This window comes from Macaca thibetana, chromosome 20 (genome assembly GCF_024542745.1).
Source record: "Macaca thibetana thibetana isolate TM-01 chromosome 20, ASM2454274v1, whole genome shotgun sequence".
NCBI lineage: Eukaryota > Metazoa > Chordata > Mammalia > Primates > Cercopithecidae > Macaca > Macaca thibetana.
The window spans coordinates 42,416,311-42,432,912 of NC_065597.1; the positions used below are offsets into that span (position 1 = coordinate 42,416,311).

The 16,602-nt window shown below is 45.9% G+C and overlaps 2 protein-coding genes across 5 annotated transcripts in view; both read left to right on the forward strand.

Moving 5' to 3' along the window:
• CBLN1 (cerebellin 1 precursor) overlaps positions 1-16,602 on the forward strand; it is a 680,545-nt gene that overhangs the window by 332,375 nt on the left and 331,568 nt on the right. The window lies entirely within an intron of this gene.
• The window catches only part of ZNF423 (zinc finger protein 423), a 365,398-nt gene that overhangs the window by 229,667 nt on the left and 119,129 nt on the right, over positions 1-16,602 (forward strand). The gene's annotated exons all lie outside the window — the stretch shown is intronic.

A 16,602-nucleotide genomic window follows, 5' to 3' on the forward strand; every position in this document is an offset into this window, starting at 1 on the left:
GGTTTGAAATTTGCGGTTCCAATCATCATTTTACTGGCTTTTAGGCCAAAGGACAGAGTCACTGTTGCTGTTTCTGAGACATTGCACATGGGAGTGAAAATGTCAGAATGGGAGCCCTTTCTCCATATGAGCCTTCTTGTCGCAGCTCCACTCACATTACAATCAAACTTTTGACAATCTCTTCCATTTTCCAGCATAAATTTCCCTCCATTTCTGAAACAAAGTGCTTTCCAGTTGTCAAGCACTCAGGAGCAATTACGCTTCAATTTTGTGTGTCATGACATTGAATAGATTTAACTGTTCACATTTCCCCACTCAACATGGTGAATTCCTCAGGCACATTGTCAAAACAGAACGCTTACAAAGTTATTTCGGTACTTTTCCCATTCCTGTTCAAGTGGTTTTGGACTTTGGAAAATTCAGCCTCTCTAGAAGGGCAGCTTGCAAAGTTCTGTAGAGTTCACACACTTGGCACGAGAGACCCGGGAAACTGTGAAGTCCCCTTTACCTTGGATGGGTGGATGTGGTCTCCTTGGCAGCTAGGGGTGCCCTCATTGTAGGGGAGGGCACAGCTGGATGTTCTGATGGGCATGGAGGTTCTAAGGGAAGGGGCTGGCCTGGGATGGGCTGGGGCCTGGGAGAGCTTCCAGAAGTCTGGTACCCTGGGTCTTCGTTGGATATGTGATCACTTTCTCCAAGACTCTGTAGTTTGAGCAGTAAAGTTGCAGCCATGGGTTGAACTTCATCTTTTTGTTAATATTTTATTTTTTATTTTAGATGGAGCCTCACTGTCTCGCCCAGGCTGGAGTGCAGTGGCGCAATCTTTGCTCACTGCAACCTCTGCCGCCTGGGTTCAAGTGATTCTCCTGCCTCAGCATCCCAAGTAGCTAGGATTACAGGCACCTGCCACTGCGCCTGGCTAATTTTTGTAGATTTTAGTAGAGAGGGGGTTCACCATCTTGGCCAGGCTGGTCTTAAACTCCTGACCTCATGATCCACCCACCTTGGCCTCCCAAAGTGCTGGGATTACAGGCGTGAGCCACCACGCCTGGCCTGAACTTCATCTTTACTTCATCTCTGTTTTTCTTCTTCTAGCATGTTTTCATTGTTGTCTTAACAACTGTGCCATCAGAGTACTGGTTTACAAAACCCTTTACTGCGTACATTTAGAAAACCTGTCATAAGTGAGCAGCTTAATGAATTTTCATGAACTAAACACACTTGTGTAACCCACACACAGATCAAGAAACAGACTATTTCTAGCATCTCAGAAGCTTCCCTCTTGGCCTCCTTCAGGCCCTCCCCTACCACCAACAGGTCATCATGATGCTGATGTCTAATAATATAGGTTGGTTTTGCCTGATTTGTACTTTATGGAAATGAAATCACAGTTTCTACTCGTTTGCACCTGACACCTTTCACTTTTCACATTATTGCCTCTAGTTGGAGATCATGCCTCTCATTGGTTGTAATAATCTGTCACAGGAGCATGTCAGCCACCATTTATCTGTTTGATTCTTGATGGGCCCATTCTGAAATACTGCTGGCACATTCATGGATATGTCTTCTTTTGTTTTTTTTTTTTTTTTTTTTTTTTTTTTTGGTGACAGAATCTCACTCTGTTACCCAGGCTGGAGTGCAGTGGTGCGATCTCTGCTCACTGCAACCTCTGCCTCCCGGAGGTTCAAGCGATTCTCCTGCCTCAGCCTCCCAGGCAGCTGGGACTTCAGGCATATGGCATCGCCGCTGGCTAATTTTTTTGTATTTTTAGTAGAGACTTGGTTTTGCTATGTTGGCCAGGCTGGTCTCAAACTCCTGACCTCAAGTGATCTGCCCATCTCGGCCTCCCAAATTTCTGGGATTACAGGCATGAATCACTGCACCCGGCCCCATGTACGTGTCTACTGATGAACATATGTATGTGATTTTATTGTGATTATAGGAATATATAGATACTATATTTTGTGTTTATATATAATATATAATATAGTGTTATATACTATATTCTTTATACATGTAAATATGTATATAAAGTGGGAATACAGGATTTGGATGGACTTGCTTAGTCACAGGTTAAATGATGTTCACCTTTAGTATATACTGACAAATACATTTCTGAAGTGGTTGTATGAACTTACGCCCCCACCAGTGGTATATGACAGTTTCAGTTTGCTCCAAATTTGTACAGTCGTCAAGGTTTTGTTTAAGGTTTGCATTGCAAAGGCCCTTCTTTAGTGAAGGTGCTCTCAGGGCAGGTATGGGTCCCCTAGTCCCTACCTAGCCACAGCATTGGCCATGCTCATGCCCATTATCCCAGTCCCCCTGACCCCCAACCTATCTGACAGCCTCTGCCCCCAGTGCCTTGGAGCCAGTCTCCTGCAGCCACTGATTCCCACTCGTGTGTGTGGTGGGGCTCACCTGGCGGAGAGTGGGGAGGAGGGGCCCGGGAAGAGCGGGTGGGGGCCCTGGGAGCTTGGCCTGACAGGGAGGTTGGTGGCTTCTTAATTTCTCCGTCTGAAAGGCCCCTGCTGAAGGATAAGAAGGAGCAATCCCCTGTCAGTCACTGGCTGCTGAGAGTCCTTTCACAGAGTGTCAGAGAGGTGAAGATGAAGATATCTCAAAATGTTTGCTTTTGTAGCAGGTGTTAATGCGTGTTCTTGTTTGTAAGCATGAAGGGCGCAAGCCTGGCTAATTGGACCGCAGTGATTTCCAAGGTGTTTCTGCCCCCTCCCTCCTCTCTTCCACCTTGCCTTTTGTGCAAAGCCTGGAAGCTATGTGTCCTCAGGTGCAAGGTGAGGGGTTTGCTCTTAACTAGAGTTTCGGGAAACACAAAAGGAGGGTTTGAGGGGCATTTGGGTCTGTGTGTGAGCTGCGGGCTGGGCTTCCGAGGGAAGGCGCCTTGGCTGGGGGCTGGACAGGTCTCCTTGCCCATTCCTGCCCTGACCTGGAGCCCGGGAATGTGGGAGTTGGGGGCGTGGAGAGTAGGCAGCAGGGAGTGCTTGATTGGTCCCCGAGCGGAGATTCCAGTTCACTGCGACCTGGAACCCCAGGTGAGCCAGACCTCTGGCGGCTGGGCAGTTCCTCTCGCTCTAACCTGTGCTCCCTACCTGCCTGCCCTCCCCAAGTCTCATCAACCCAATCTACCAGAGGACCTTGACTGAGGACCTGTGGCATGCTGAGAGTTGCAGCGGTCTCTGTGGGTGATGGGGGTACAGGGGACACGGTCTCTGCCTCAGAGATCATCCCATAGAAGACACTGCACGTACCATGCAGCAAAGAGGTCACATTGGCTAAGGATGCCAACAGCTGCTACTGACTCAGCCTTTCTACGTGCCAGGCACTTTACATGGGCACTAGTTCCCCATCTGACAGATGAGGAACCCGGGGCTTAGAGAGGTTACGTGACTTACCCAAGTCCTTCCAGCCTGAGTCATGGAGGCAAGGTCTGAACCACAGCTAGGGTCCCTCCATTGTGTTTGGAGCCCCTGCCAGGGCCTGTGGTGGGAGAGACCTCAGGGTTCCCTCTCCAGGGGAAGGCTGATGGGCATGCAGGTAAGTGCAGTGCAGTGGTGTAGGTGCTCCCAAAACAGGGCCCCCTGGGTGTTGAAGGATGAAGAGGGGGGACGTTGCCTTCAGAGGGAGGACTGAACATCAGGAGGAGGCTCTGGAGCAGTGCGTTGCTGCCAGGCTGCGAGGGTGGTGAGCCACTGCCTATAGGAGGATGGGGGGTGAGCAGAGCAGGTGAGTCTGGGGGGCCGTAGGTGCCTGGCCTGGCCAGGATGGAGACATTGTGGGGAGTGACAGTGGGGAGGGGGTTGGGGTGAGCCACGGAGCACCCCTGATACCAAGTGGAGGGGTTAGGGTTTGGCCTTCACCCCATAGGCCAGGGTCCAACTTTGGGAGCCCCTTGGCTATGATTTATTAGGCTTCTCTTGAAAAACCACAAGAGGTGGCAGCCAGGGCTTCACATTCCCGCAATCATCATTCCCACCTGGCGTGACTTAGCAGCAGCAGCAGTTTCCTGTAGGCAAGGCGTGCATTCCCAGGCATCATGGTCTTGCGCATTTAAGTCTCCAGCCTGGTCCCTGTGGGTACCTGAGTTTAAACCTTGGACTGAAGCGCTAGGGAGCCGTTGAAGGTTTTGGAGCAGGGTGTAGCCTGGCCTGAGCTTTAGGAGATGAATCTGGCTGCAGTGTTGAGAAGGAACCAGTTGGGAAGAGAATGAAGACCCACCTGGTGTGGTCCTGGGGTAAGGGAACAAGGCAGGGGGAGAAGAGAAGGAGTTGATGGAACTTAGATGTGGCTTGTGCTGTGAGTCTGGCCGGCCCTGGTGGCTTGGAAAGGCTGCTGGGGGAATGGTGAGAGGCAGGCACAGCAGGCCTGCTTTGGGGCTGGCTCTGCAATCCCAGTAAATCTGTTGGGGCCCAGTGTCCCTGTGGATGGCTTCTCCTGCTAAATGGTCCGAGCCCAGAGTGGCCGCCCTGCCGCTGACAGGGGTAAAAGTCCCCCTTAGTGGCACCAGGGGGACTTGGTGGGTAGAAGTGGTCCTGTTCAGCTCTGCAGCCTTCTCATAAACTCAGGGCACTTGGGGGTCTGAGGCAGGCCTCTCCTGGGACCCAGACTGCTGGAGAGCTCCCCTGGGGGGCGGTAAACCGGCCTTTTTATAGCGGGGGCCTCTGCATGGCTCTGCAGCCCAGAGACCCTGGGAGTTACGATGACTCAGGGACATGTCTCCTTGGAAACATTTTCCCAGCACCCCTCTCCCGGCTGCTGCTGGTGGGGAGTGATTGGGATCTGATAGAAAGGCGAGGGTCTTTGGAAACCTTTCAACAGCAGGGTCTCCTTTGAAATCCCCCCTCCCCATGAAGAATGAGGCCCCTTCCCTGGGACTCCCCCAGCTTTTGAAATGGCTTTGACACTCCCTCCCCCAGAAAGCACATGAAAAACATGGAGCAGCCCAGAGCTCTGTGCTGTGGCCTCCTGCCGGGGTGACCCGGCTCTGCCCAGCCACCCTTTCCCCACCTCCCCTTCACCCGCTCCCAGGACTCTGGGAGGATGGCCCCCACCTCTACCGCCCCAGGAAATGGCTCTGCAGGAGGCCCCTGCCTTGGGCTCCCGGGGGGTGCTGCTGAAGGAGAGTGAAGGAGGCTTGTGGGGGGCCTGGCCCAGAGGCAGCTGGCCCCCCCACGGCTGGGAAGGGAGGAGCAGTGCGTCCGCCCACATGTGTTGAACATATATGTACAATGTGTGTACACTGCCCTCCTGGAGCACGTGGCACCTCACCCTGGGGGGCAGAGCCTGAGTCTGGAGACCCCCAGGAAGCCGATTTGCTGGAGAGGCCTTACTTTTAGTTCGTTTTGGGTGGGGATGGCTGGATAAGGGGTCTGAGAACTTGTCCTTGAGATAACAAACTTGTCATGACCCAGGTTGGCCCCAAGGGAGTGACTCAGCCTCTGGGTCCCTGGACGTCCTCACGCAGGGCCTCACAGGCCCCTTGGGGGAGCCCCGGGGAGGGTCAGGGCTGGGAAGGGATGGTCCTCAGGGAGTCTTGTCAGGAAAGCTTGCCCTTGCTGTCCTTGGAAAGTGGCTGTGGACTCTCTGGCGGGCAGCCAGGCCAGAGCTAGGCCTGTCCCGGTGGGGCATTAGTCATTCCGGAGGCCTGCTTTTCATGCTCACGCCGGCCCTTTCCCTGGGTGCCTTCAAGGGCTGGGCTCTGCTGTCAGGGGCAAATAAATGGGGGAGGAAGTGGGTGTTTGGAAAATCAACCCCTCCTGCCTCCTGCCCAGGCCCTTAAAGTATCCCCAGTGCCAGCTTCTGTCCTTGTGTGCCCTCTAGTCCACAGCCCTCCCCTGTCACTGTGACAGGACTGGCCCTGGCCCACCTCGAGGGAGGCGTGTGTTTTGTGTGTGTTATGTGTATGTGTGTTATGTGTGTGTGTGTGTGTGTGTGTGTGTGTATGTGTGTTGTATGTGTATGTGTGTTTGTGTGTTGTGTGTGTTTGTGTGTGTGTGTGTGTTGTGTGTGTATGTGTATGTGTTTGTGTGTGTGTGTATGTGTGTTGTGTGTGTATGTGTTTGTGTGTTGTGTATGTGTTTGTGTGTGTGTATGTGTGTTGTGTGTGTGTATGTTTGTGTGTTGTGTGTGTATGTGTGTTGTGTGTGTATGTGTTTGTGTGTTGTGTGTGTGTTTGTGTGTGTGTGTATGTGTTTGTGTGTGTATGTGTATGTGTTGTGTATGTGTGTGTGTGTTGTGTGTGTGTTTGTGTGTGTGTGTGTGTATAAAAAAGAGAGAGAGAGGGAGACAGAGAGAAGGTTTTTCTACCTTACAAGTCTTTATGAAGCACATCCCTGGAGATACTTTCAAACTGCCTCGCAGAGCCAGGGCCCACCCGTTCAAGCTGCCATTTGGACCCTGGCCCCGTGCTGAAGGCGCAGCCTGCAGCATTTTGGAGGGGAAGGAATCTCTGGTCCAAGGGGAACAGTCTGGAGTGGAAGTCGGTGTCTTGCCCCAGCTCCAGGGAGATACAAAAAACTCTCAAATAGAACCACAGAGGAAAACCTCATGAACAGGAAAAGAAAAAGGGGTTCCTGTCTCCTTTCTGCCAGGATCACGTGTTGCTGAACCAGGCTGTGTCAGGCTCTTCAATGGTGCTTTTGATTCAGGTAACACCAGACCCAAAACATCTGTCTAACCTTAATATGTGATAAAAATGTCTCCCTCTCCCTCCGGAGATCATGTTTCAGGTTCTGGAACTGTTCTGTCAGAATAACAAGCCTGTACAGCAAGCCTATAATCCAATTCTTTTTTATTCTTTTTTTTTTCCTTGCCAAACCCCCAAACTAGGGCATAGTCACTTCCCCTTCAACAGTCTTCCCGGGTGTGAGAACCAGCCCAAAGGACTCGGTTTCCCTGACTTTGAATCCCGTTGGTTCATTTGAGGAAGCTGTTTAGGTCTATGGAGAATCCATCAGTTCTGAATTTTAAAATAGTGGAAGTTTTCTCGTTTTCATGAGTTCCTTTTGTATGCATATGTTTTTTTGTTTGTTTGTTTGTTTGTTTGGGGGGAAGGCTTCTGTCATTGAGGTTGCTTCTAATAGCAACCTCATACCTTCATGTTCAGTAAACACCATTAAAATCCTCGGTGGGCTCTGCGAGGGGCCGCTAACCCAACTCAGGAGATGGTAACCTGCAAGTTCAATGTAACATCACAAGTCTAAGATAAGGGTGCTCAGAGGATGGGCATGTTTCCCAATCTGGGTATTCCAGGAAAACTTCCTGGAATAGGTTACACCTAATCAGGGTCTCAGAGTATAAGAAGTAAGGTGGGAGAGGAATTCCAGGCAAAGAAACTAGTACAAGCCAATTATAGAGAAAAGAGGTCCATGTAGTATGTAGGGACACTGTAGACAATTCAGTACTGCAACAGAAAAAACTGTGAGGCAGGAGGTGGGTGGATCACAGCACAGGGGATGAGGTAGAGTAGGTGAGAGAAGGTGAGGATATTGGATAGGAGGATATGGGCTGGAGAAACATTTAAGAGACAAAACCAGCAGGATTTGACTATTGAGTGGACATGGGAGGGGGAGAAGTTAGGAAGACTCAAAGGTCTCAGGTGACCAGGTTTTGGGTGACAGGTGGCAGACGATACCTTGCCAGAGGAAGAGCTCTTAGGGAATGGTAAAGAAGACAGTGATGCTAGCAGTGGTTCATGTAGCAGTCCATTCTCACGCTGCTGTAAAGATCTACCCAAGACTGGGTGATTTATAAAAGAAAAAGGTTTAATTGACTCAGCTCTGTAGGGGAAGCCTCAGGAAACTTACAATCATGGTGGAAGGGGAAGCAGGCACGTCTTACATGGCAACAGGAGAGAGAGGAGAAAGCAAAGGGGGCAGAGCACCTTATGAAACCATCAGATCTTGTGAGAACTCACTCATGAGAACTGCATGGGGGAAACCACCTCCATGATCCAATCACCTTCCTCCCTCGACACATGGGGATTACAGGTCTCCCCCTCCACACACGGGGATTACAATTCGAGATGAAATGTGGGTGGAGACACAGAGCTAAACCGTATCAATCAGTACCATCTAATGAAGCTCACTCAGCACCAGGCCCTTCTTTCCATATCTGCAGGTGTTATCACACTTCATCCTCACAACACCCTGTGAGACTTGCTGTCATTACCTCCTTTTATCCATGGCGAGTTGAGATGTCATATCCAATGTCACTAAGTTTCAGGGTAGGGACCAGAACTCAGCCAGTGTGACTCGGAGCCTGCGCCCTTAACTCCTGCACCTGAAAGCTCATCACGTTTGGTGGGCTTGAGTTTGTGATAATGTGGTCTCGCACAGGATACCCATGGAGATCTGAGTGTTGGTGTCTGGCCAGCAGGGCCCTGTCTGAGGAAGGGGATCCAGGGGCATCAGCATAGATGGTGAGAACATCTGGGAGGAGCCTGGAGAGTGAGGAGTGTGGGGTTGTTGGTGCTGAAGGAGCAATGTTTCCAGGAATATCAGTTGGGTGCAGCATGAAAGGTGCCCTGGGAGGGAGGTTGAAGAGGGTCTATGTGGCTCAGCAACAAGTGGCCATTGTGTCCTGGGTGTGAGCAGGGTCAGTGGCATCAGATCGAAGGGGTCAGGAGGAGATGGGGGACCAGCAGTGTCGATGGACTTTCCGGGTTCCAGGCTGGGAGGGGAGGGAGAGAAGCGGGAGCTGGAAGGCTCCAAAGGTAACAGGAAGTGTTTGCATTTTTAAGAGAGAGAGACCAAAGTGTGTTTCTAGGTTTGGGAGAGAGAGCCAGCAGGGAGGGGAAGAGGAAGGATAGAAGTGAGGGAGATGCTGATGGAGCTGGTCCTGGAGGGGCCGGCACTGGAGCCCTGGCACCATGTTGCTTGAGCCGGCTTATAAGCATGTCCTTCTCTTCTTGCTGTCACGTCACATGGACTTGGTGGCCTGGATTGTTGAACTGACTTTGTTAAGCGTCCTTTAATGTCATTTGACTGCTTGGCAGCAGCTGATACATAGACAATTTCCCTCATACCTGCTTCTGGCTGAGCCTTACTAGAATAACAGTGGACAACAAGGGTCCTGTGGCCAGCGGCCCTAGAGCTTGGTTTCCTCTGTCCTCAGCATCCAGTGGGCTTCAAAGCCTCAGACCTGGCCTTGGATCCTTGGGGCCCAGTGGGGAGAAAGTGGAAGGCCTCCTCTTCTGACTGCAGACCCTGCCTCTGAAGGAGCTGGGATGCCCCTCAATGGCTGTTCAGTCCTGGAAGTGTCCTGCCTGGTGTGATTCCCATCTCACCTATCTGGGGAAACAGGTGGGGAGAAGGGAAGTGATCCCCTGAAGATAAATGGCAAGCTGTGAGCCTGGGTTGCAGTGAGAATTTGACATCACTGATAGGAGCGTTTTCTAAACAGAGAGTCCGATAGGAAGTTACTGGTTCGAATTTATCCTGTAGATTTTTAAGCTTCAACAGTTTGCTCAACCTGCTGCAGGTGTGAATATTAATGGGCAATAGAGTGTGCATGTGTGTGTGCACACACACTGAATGTGGAACTCGACAGTGAAACACAGTGGTTAAGAGCACAGGCTCTGCAGTGAGAGGGCTCTGGCTCCAGCTGTGTCTATTCATGCCTAAGTTATGCCATCTTCATATACTGTAGCTCCTCATCTATAAAATATCTTCATCTTAATAGTACATAACAATTTAGGCAGGACCCTTTTGGTGGCAAGTCAGAAATCCAACTCACACTGACTAAAGCATAAACAAATTTACTATTGGTTCATGTAACAGAAAAGTCTAGGGATATATTAGATAGCAGGCGTCAGGCATGGCTGGTTCCAAGGGCTCCAACAAAGTCATTATCAGTTTATCTCTCTCTTATCTCTCAGCTCTGCTTCCCTCTTTGTTGCCTTTGTTCTCAAGTGGGCTCCCCTGGTGCAAGATGGCAACCAGTAGCAGAGAGGGCCATGTGCATCCTCATCTGCAGTGAAGGTCTAGGAGCGAAGCTCACTGGCCTCAGTAGCGTCCTGAAGCTGCCCATGAGCCAATCATTATGGCCAGGGAGGTGGAGCTGGTTGTCTGGTCAGGCTGATGACCCCTGCCCTTCCTGGGGGTCCGCCCCCCAGCAGTGGAAGTAGGAAGGGTATTATTGAAAAGAAGGAGGGCTTTTATTTCCACAAGAAGGGGCAGCACAAACAATGCAACTCACCACACTTACTCGTTGGCACTGTTTGGAGGATTAAATGAGTTAAAATACATGCAAAGGTCCCAGCACACTGCCTGGCACATGTAAGTTCTGAATAAATGGTATCTATCAATATTGTATTAGTGTTATTAGACAATGATGATGATGATAGAGTCCCTGTTTAGAGAGGAAAAAACTGGCCATGCTAAGCCTATGTCCCAGATGTCAGCACTCAGCAGCTCAGAGGATGCTCCTAAAGCCTTCCTGGACGAAGAGTGGTCCCCTCTCTCTGCCATGTCAAGACTCCGAGGGGCTGGGCCTGGAGGACAGACCCAGAAGGAGTAGCTCCAATCAAACCGATTTTTCATTTATTCCTTCATTCATTCAGTTTTCTTTTTTTAATTTTTATGGGTACGTAGTAGGTGTATATATTTATGGAGTACATGAGATCTTTCGATACAGGCATGCAATATATAATAATCACATCAGAGAAAATGGGGTATCTATCACCTGAAGCATTTATTTTTTCTTTGTGCTACAAATAATTCAATTATACTCTTTTAGTTATTTTTAAATGTGCAATAAATGACTGTTGACTGTAGTCGCCCTGTTGTGCTATCAAATACTAGATCTTATTGATTCTGTCGAACTATACTTTTGTACCTGGTAACCATCCCCACTTCCCCTCCCTCCCCACTACCCTTCCTAGCATCTGCTGACCATCACTGCACTCTATCTCCATGAGTTCAATTGTTTTAAATTTTAGCTCCCACAAATAAGTGAGAACATGGGACATTTGTCTCTCTGTGCCTGGCTTATTCCACTTAACATAATGTCCTCCAGTTCCAAGTTATTTTTCTTTCTTGAATACCTACTGTGTGCCAGGCACTAAGCATGAATATTGCAGCAAGCAGAGCAATCTTTGCCATTCTGTCCCAGAGCATAGAGTCTGGTGGAAGGAGCTCCTGACTGTGTCCAGTAGTGGACACAGAAGGGCGGGTCCTGGGTGTGTGTGGGAGCGAGGTGAAAATGGAAGGTGTGCAGCGGTCTCCCTGGAGCTGACTTGCAGGCTGATAGCTAAGTCTTATGAGAGCATTTTTTGTTTCGATCAAGCACGTGGCTGCCCACTGACCTGAACACTTGAACCCACTGCTCAGCACATCCTTTCCCTGTAGGGAGGGGAGACCGTTTGGGTGGAGCCAGATCATGGCGACAGAGGCCCACGGATCGGCCTGGGGTTAACTGGGTGATGCTCCCGGTGCCTCGAGGAGCCCCTTGGTCAGGCTGCCAGGCCGCTCTTTAGACCTCTGGATTCTGCCTGCTTGCCCCACACAGGGTTGTTTCACCAGCAGATCGGGGACTTCAGGCCTCCCAGTTTGTGACTGCCCCCTGCCCCCACCGTGGGACTGCCTAGCTTGTGTGCCTTTCTGGTCCTCTGGCATCCCTTTGCTCATTCTCTTTCACTTCTCCCTGTTTCCACCCTGCCTTTTTCAACCCACTGTCCCTGGGGGGCTCCAGAACCCTCCTGTCTCAGCCTTCTCCTCTAGGTGTCCAGATTTAGCCACTAAAAATACAGGCTAAGTAAGTTTGAGTTTCAAATAAACGGCCAATACGTTTTTAGTCGAAGTATGTCTCCATTCATTTGCATGGGACATACTCTACTGAAGCATTATTTCTTATCTGAAATTTGCATTTGCCTGCTGTCCTGTATTTTACCTGGCAACCCTGCACCCTCCCTACCATCCCCATGCCTCAAGCCAGTTAGCTTGGGAAGAATGCGGGTGCTTATTACCACCCCCCCCGCCTTTTTTTTTTTTTTTTTTTTTTGGGTGATGGAGTTTCTTTCTTGTTGCCCGGGCTGGAGTGCAATGGCACCATCTCAGCTCATTGCAACCTCTGCCTCTCAGGTTCAAGTGATTCTCCAGCCTCCCGAGTAACTGAGATTACAGGCATGCGTCACCACACGTGGACAATTTTTGTAGTATTAGTAGAGATGGGGTTTCACCATGTTGGCCAGGCTGGTCTTGAACTCCTGACCTCAGGTGATCCACCCGCTTCGGCCTCCCAAATCTAGATCTCTGCCAAATACAATATAGTCTTGATTACTATAGCTATAGAATAAGTCTTGGAATTGAATAAGCTGATTCCTTGTTTATTGATTGTCTTTTTCAAAATTGTTGCTATCTAGCTCTTTTTGCCTTTCTATATATATCTTAGAATAATCTTGTCTATATCTACAAAAATTCTTGCTGTAATTTTGACTGGAATCATGTTAAATGTGTATATTGATTTGGGGAGAAATGACATCTTGACTGTCTTGCGTCTTCTAATCCATTAACATGGTATGTCTCTCTATTTATTTAGATCTGTGATTTCTTTCATCTTTTTATTTTTAGTTTTCAACATCCTAATTTGGTACAGATTTTGGTAGATTTATCTAATTATTTTAATTTTTTGAGCAATTATAAATGGTATTGCATTTTTAATTTCAGTGTTCATGTGTTTATTGCTAGTACATAGAAATACAGCTGGTTTTTGAAGTTCATTTTTAAAAATATTGCTTGACTTTGCACAACTTAGTTGTAGGAATTTTTCTGCAGATTCTATGGGATTTTCAGCATAGACAATCATGCCATTAATAAATAGGGACAGTTTTATTTATTTCTTAACTATCTGTATGCCTTTTATTTCCTTTTCTTGCCTTCTTGCCCTGGCTAGACCTACTGGCACTATGCTAAGAGTAGAGAGAGTGGGTATGTTTGCCTTATTTCTGATCTTAAGGGGGACAACATTCAGTCTTCTACTATTAAGTAAAATAACAGCTATAGGTTTTCTTTGTAGATAATCTTTATCAAGTTGAGGAATTCCCCTTCTATCTAAGGGTTTATTTATTTATTTATTTATTATACCATGAATGGGTGTTGGATTTTGTCAAATGTCTGGAGTTTTTGTCTTTTTTTTTTTTTTGTACCTAATGTGAGACCATGCAATTTTTTAAGTCCATTAATATGGTGGATTCTATTGACCAGTTTTCAAATATTGAGTAAGCCTTGCATCGTTGATATGTATATCTCATTTGGTCTTGGTGTATACTTCTTTTTACATATTGCTAAATGCTATTTGCTTATACTTTGTCAGGGATTTTTGTATCTGTATTTATGAGGGATATTGGTCTGAAGTTTTATTCTTGTCCTGTCTTTGACTGGGGTTTTGGTATAGGGCAATATTAACTTACTGAAATAAACTGGGAAGTGCCCTTTCCTCTTCTGTTTTCCGAAATATATTATATAATGAAGGCTTCAGAACAAAAAATTAGCAAGTGAGAAAAGAACATTAAACAATGATAAAGGGGTCAATCTACCAAGAAAATCTTAAATATGTATGCACCAAACAACAGAACTGCAAAATATGCTAAGCAAAAGCTAATAGAGCTGACAGGAGAAAGAGCCATATCCACAATTATAGTAGGAAACTTCAGAACCTTTCTCTCAATGACTGATAGGACAACAGGCAGAAAATCAGAAAAGATACAGAAGAACTCAAAATCACTGACCAACAGGATCTAATAGACATTTATAGAACACTCCACCCAACAATAACAGAATGCACATTTTTTTTCAAGTGTGCAGAGAACAAATACCAAGACAGATCATATCATGGGTCATAAAACAAATGTCAACATATTTAAAATAACTGAAATCATACATAGTGTTTTTTCCTATCACAATGGAACCAAACTAGAAACTAGTAATAGAAAGGTAGGAAAACCTCCAAACGATAGAAACTATATAACGTACCTCTAAATAATCATGGGTCAAAGAGGAAGCTCACGGGAATTTTTTAATACACTGAACTGAACAAAAAATAAAATACAACATGTCAAAATTTGTGAGACACAGCTAAGTAAAGGCTAAGAGTGAAATGTGTAGCAATAAATGCTTAGTAAAGAGAAAAAGTCTCAAATCATTAATTAAGCTTCCACCTCAAAGATCTAGGAAAAGATCAAGATAAACATAGAACAAGCAGAACGCAGAAAATAATAAGATTAAGATCAGAAACTTGAAACAGAAAACAGTAAAACAAAATTGAAAATCAATTAAACAAACAGGTGGTGTTTTAAAAGATTGATAAAATTGACAATTCTTTTAAGAAAACAAAAAAGAGAGAAGACACAAATTACCAATATCAAGAATGAAACTGAGGATATCACTACAGACACTACAGACATCAAAAGGATAATAAGGGAATAATACTATGAAAAATTCTACATACATAGATTTGATAAATTAGATGAAATGATCTAATTTCTCAAAAAACACAAACTACCAGAATACATGTAATGAGAAATAGATATTTTGAATAGTCCTATTGAGGAAATGGAATTCATAATTTAAAACTCCCTGTAAAGAAATCTCTAGACCCAGGTGTTTTACTGGATAAATCTAACAAATGTTTGAAGAAGAATCAACACCAGTTCCACATATAGTCTTTTTGTTTATTTCAATCAATGTTTGCAAGATATATCCTTTTGCATTCTTTTACTTTCAACCTGGCAGTATTATTATATTTTAAGTGAGTTTTTTGTAGACAGCACTTAAGTGAGTCATTTTCCTCCCAGTCTGCCAATCTCTGTCTTTTAATTAGTATATTCAGGTTATTTATATTTATGTTGTTAATGATATGTGAGAGCTTCAGTCTGCCATTTTATATTTTATTTTCTGTTTTTCATTTCTGGTTTTCTTTTTTCCTTCCTGTGACTTACTTGAACGTTTTTAAGAATTTCATTTTGGTTTATCTGTAGTGTTTTCATTTCTTGATACAGCTTTTTATCATGATTACTGTAGGTATTATATTAAATACACATAACTTATCAAAGACTACTGGTGTCATAATCTTACCAGTTCAAGTGAAATGTAGAAAAGTTATCTCCTGTAGGTCCCTTTACTCTTCCCTGCTTATAATTGTCTTAACTATTTCTTCTGCATATATTTAGTACTACATCAGACAGTATTAACATTTTACATTAGACATCAAACATACTTTAGAAAACTCAAGAAGAGAAGGAAATTAGTGGTATCTACAGTGTAATTTCCCTACCATGTTCTTTCTTACTACCTAAGGTTCCAATCATTTCCTCTCTGTTTAGAAAACTTCCTTTAACCATCCTTTTTCGGGTGATTCTGCTGGTGATGCATTCTCTTAGTTTCCTTTTATCTGAGAATATCTCAATTTTCCCTTGATTCTTGAAGGGCATTTTCACTGGATGTAGAAGAACTCTGGGTTGACAGTCCTTTTTTATTCAGCAGTTGAAAAATGCTCTGCCACTTCCTTCTTGCCTCCATGGTTTCTAATGAGAAATCTGCTGTCATTCGAATTATTTTTCCACTATATATAAGGTGTCATTTTTTTCTCTAGCTGCTTTCAATATTTTTCCCTGTCCTGGAGTTTTCAGGAGTTTGAATATGATGTGTCTTGGTGTGGATTTCCTTGTGTTTATTCCTTTTGAGTTTAACTCAGCTTCTTGAATACATCTGCATCTCTTGCCAAATTTGGGAATTTTTCAGCCATCACTCTTTTGAGTACATTTTCAATCCTCCCCTCTTTTTTTTTTTTTTTTTTTTAAATCTCCTTCTGGGACTTGAATCACAAAAATGTTGTAGTCCCGCAGGCCCCTGAAACTCTGGGTGATTTTTCTTATTCTATCTTCTATTTCACTGATTCTTTTTTTCTCTCCTCTCTTCTGCTGTTAGGCCTATTCATTGAGTTTTAAGATTTTCTCCTTTATCCATTTCTAAAATTTCCATTTAGTGCCGCCTTGTATCTCCTATTTCTTTGTCAAAACTATCTAGGTCTTTGCTAGACTTGCTTTTTTTTCCATTTGTTTCAAGGATGATCATAATTGTTTATTGACGTAATTTTGTGGTGGCTCCTTTAAACTCCCCGTTAGATAATTCCAACATCTCTGTCATTTTGATTTTGGCATATATTGATTGACTTTTTTTGCCATTGAATTTGAGATCTTCTTGTTTCTTGGTAGGATAGACGATTTTTAAATTGAAATCTTTATGTATTACATAATGACACTGTGGATCTTATTTAAACCCTCCTTTGACCCCACTCCAGTGCAGAAGGGGTGCAGATGCCATCTTGCTACTGCCAGGTGTGGGCAGAATTCCAGGCTCATTTCCTCCCTAGGTCTCTACTCATACCTCTCTGAGCAGTCATGGTAGGAATGCCTCATTTCTGCTCTCCACATGGTCTCCACTATACCAGGAGGATGGGTTGGAGTACTTGCTCCTGTTGGGTAGGAGGGGAGTCCAGGCTCCCCATGTGGTCTCTACTGACACCATGGGGAGAGGCCTTGTTACTGCCCAGCAAGTATGACTGGCTTGGCTCCCTGCTAGGGTTTCTCTG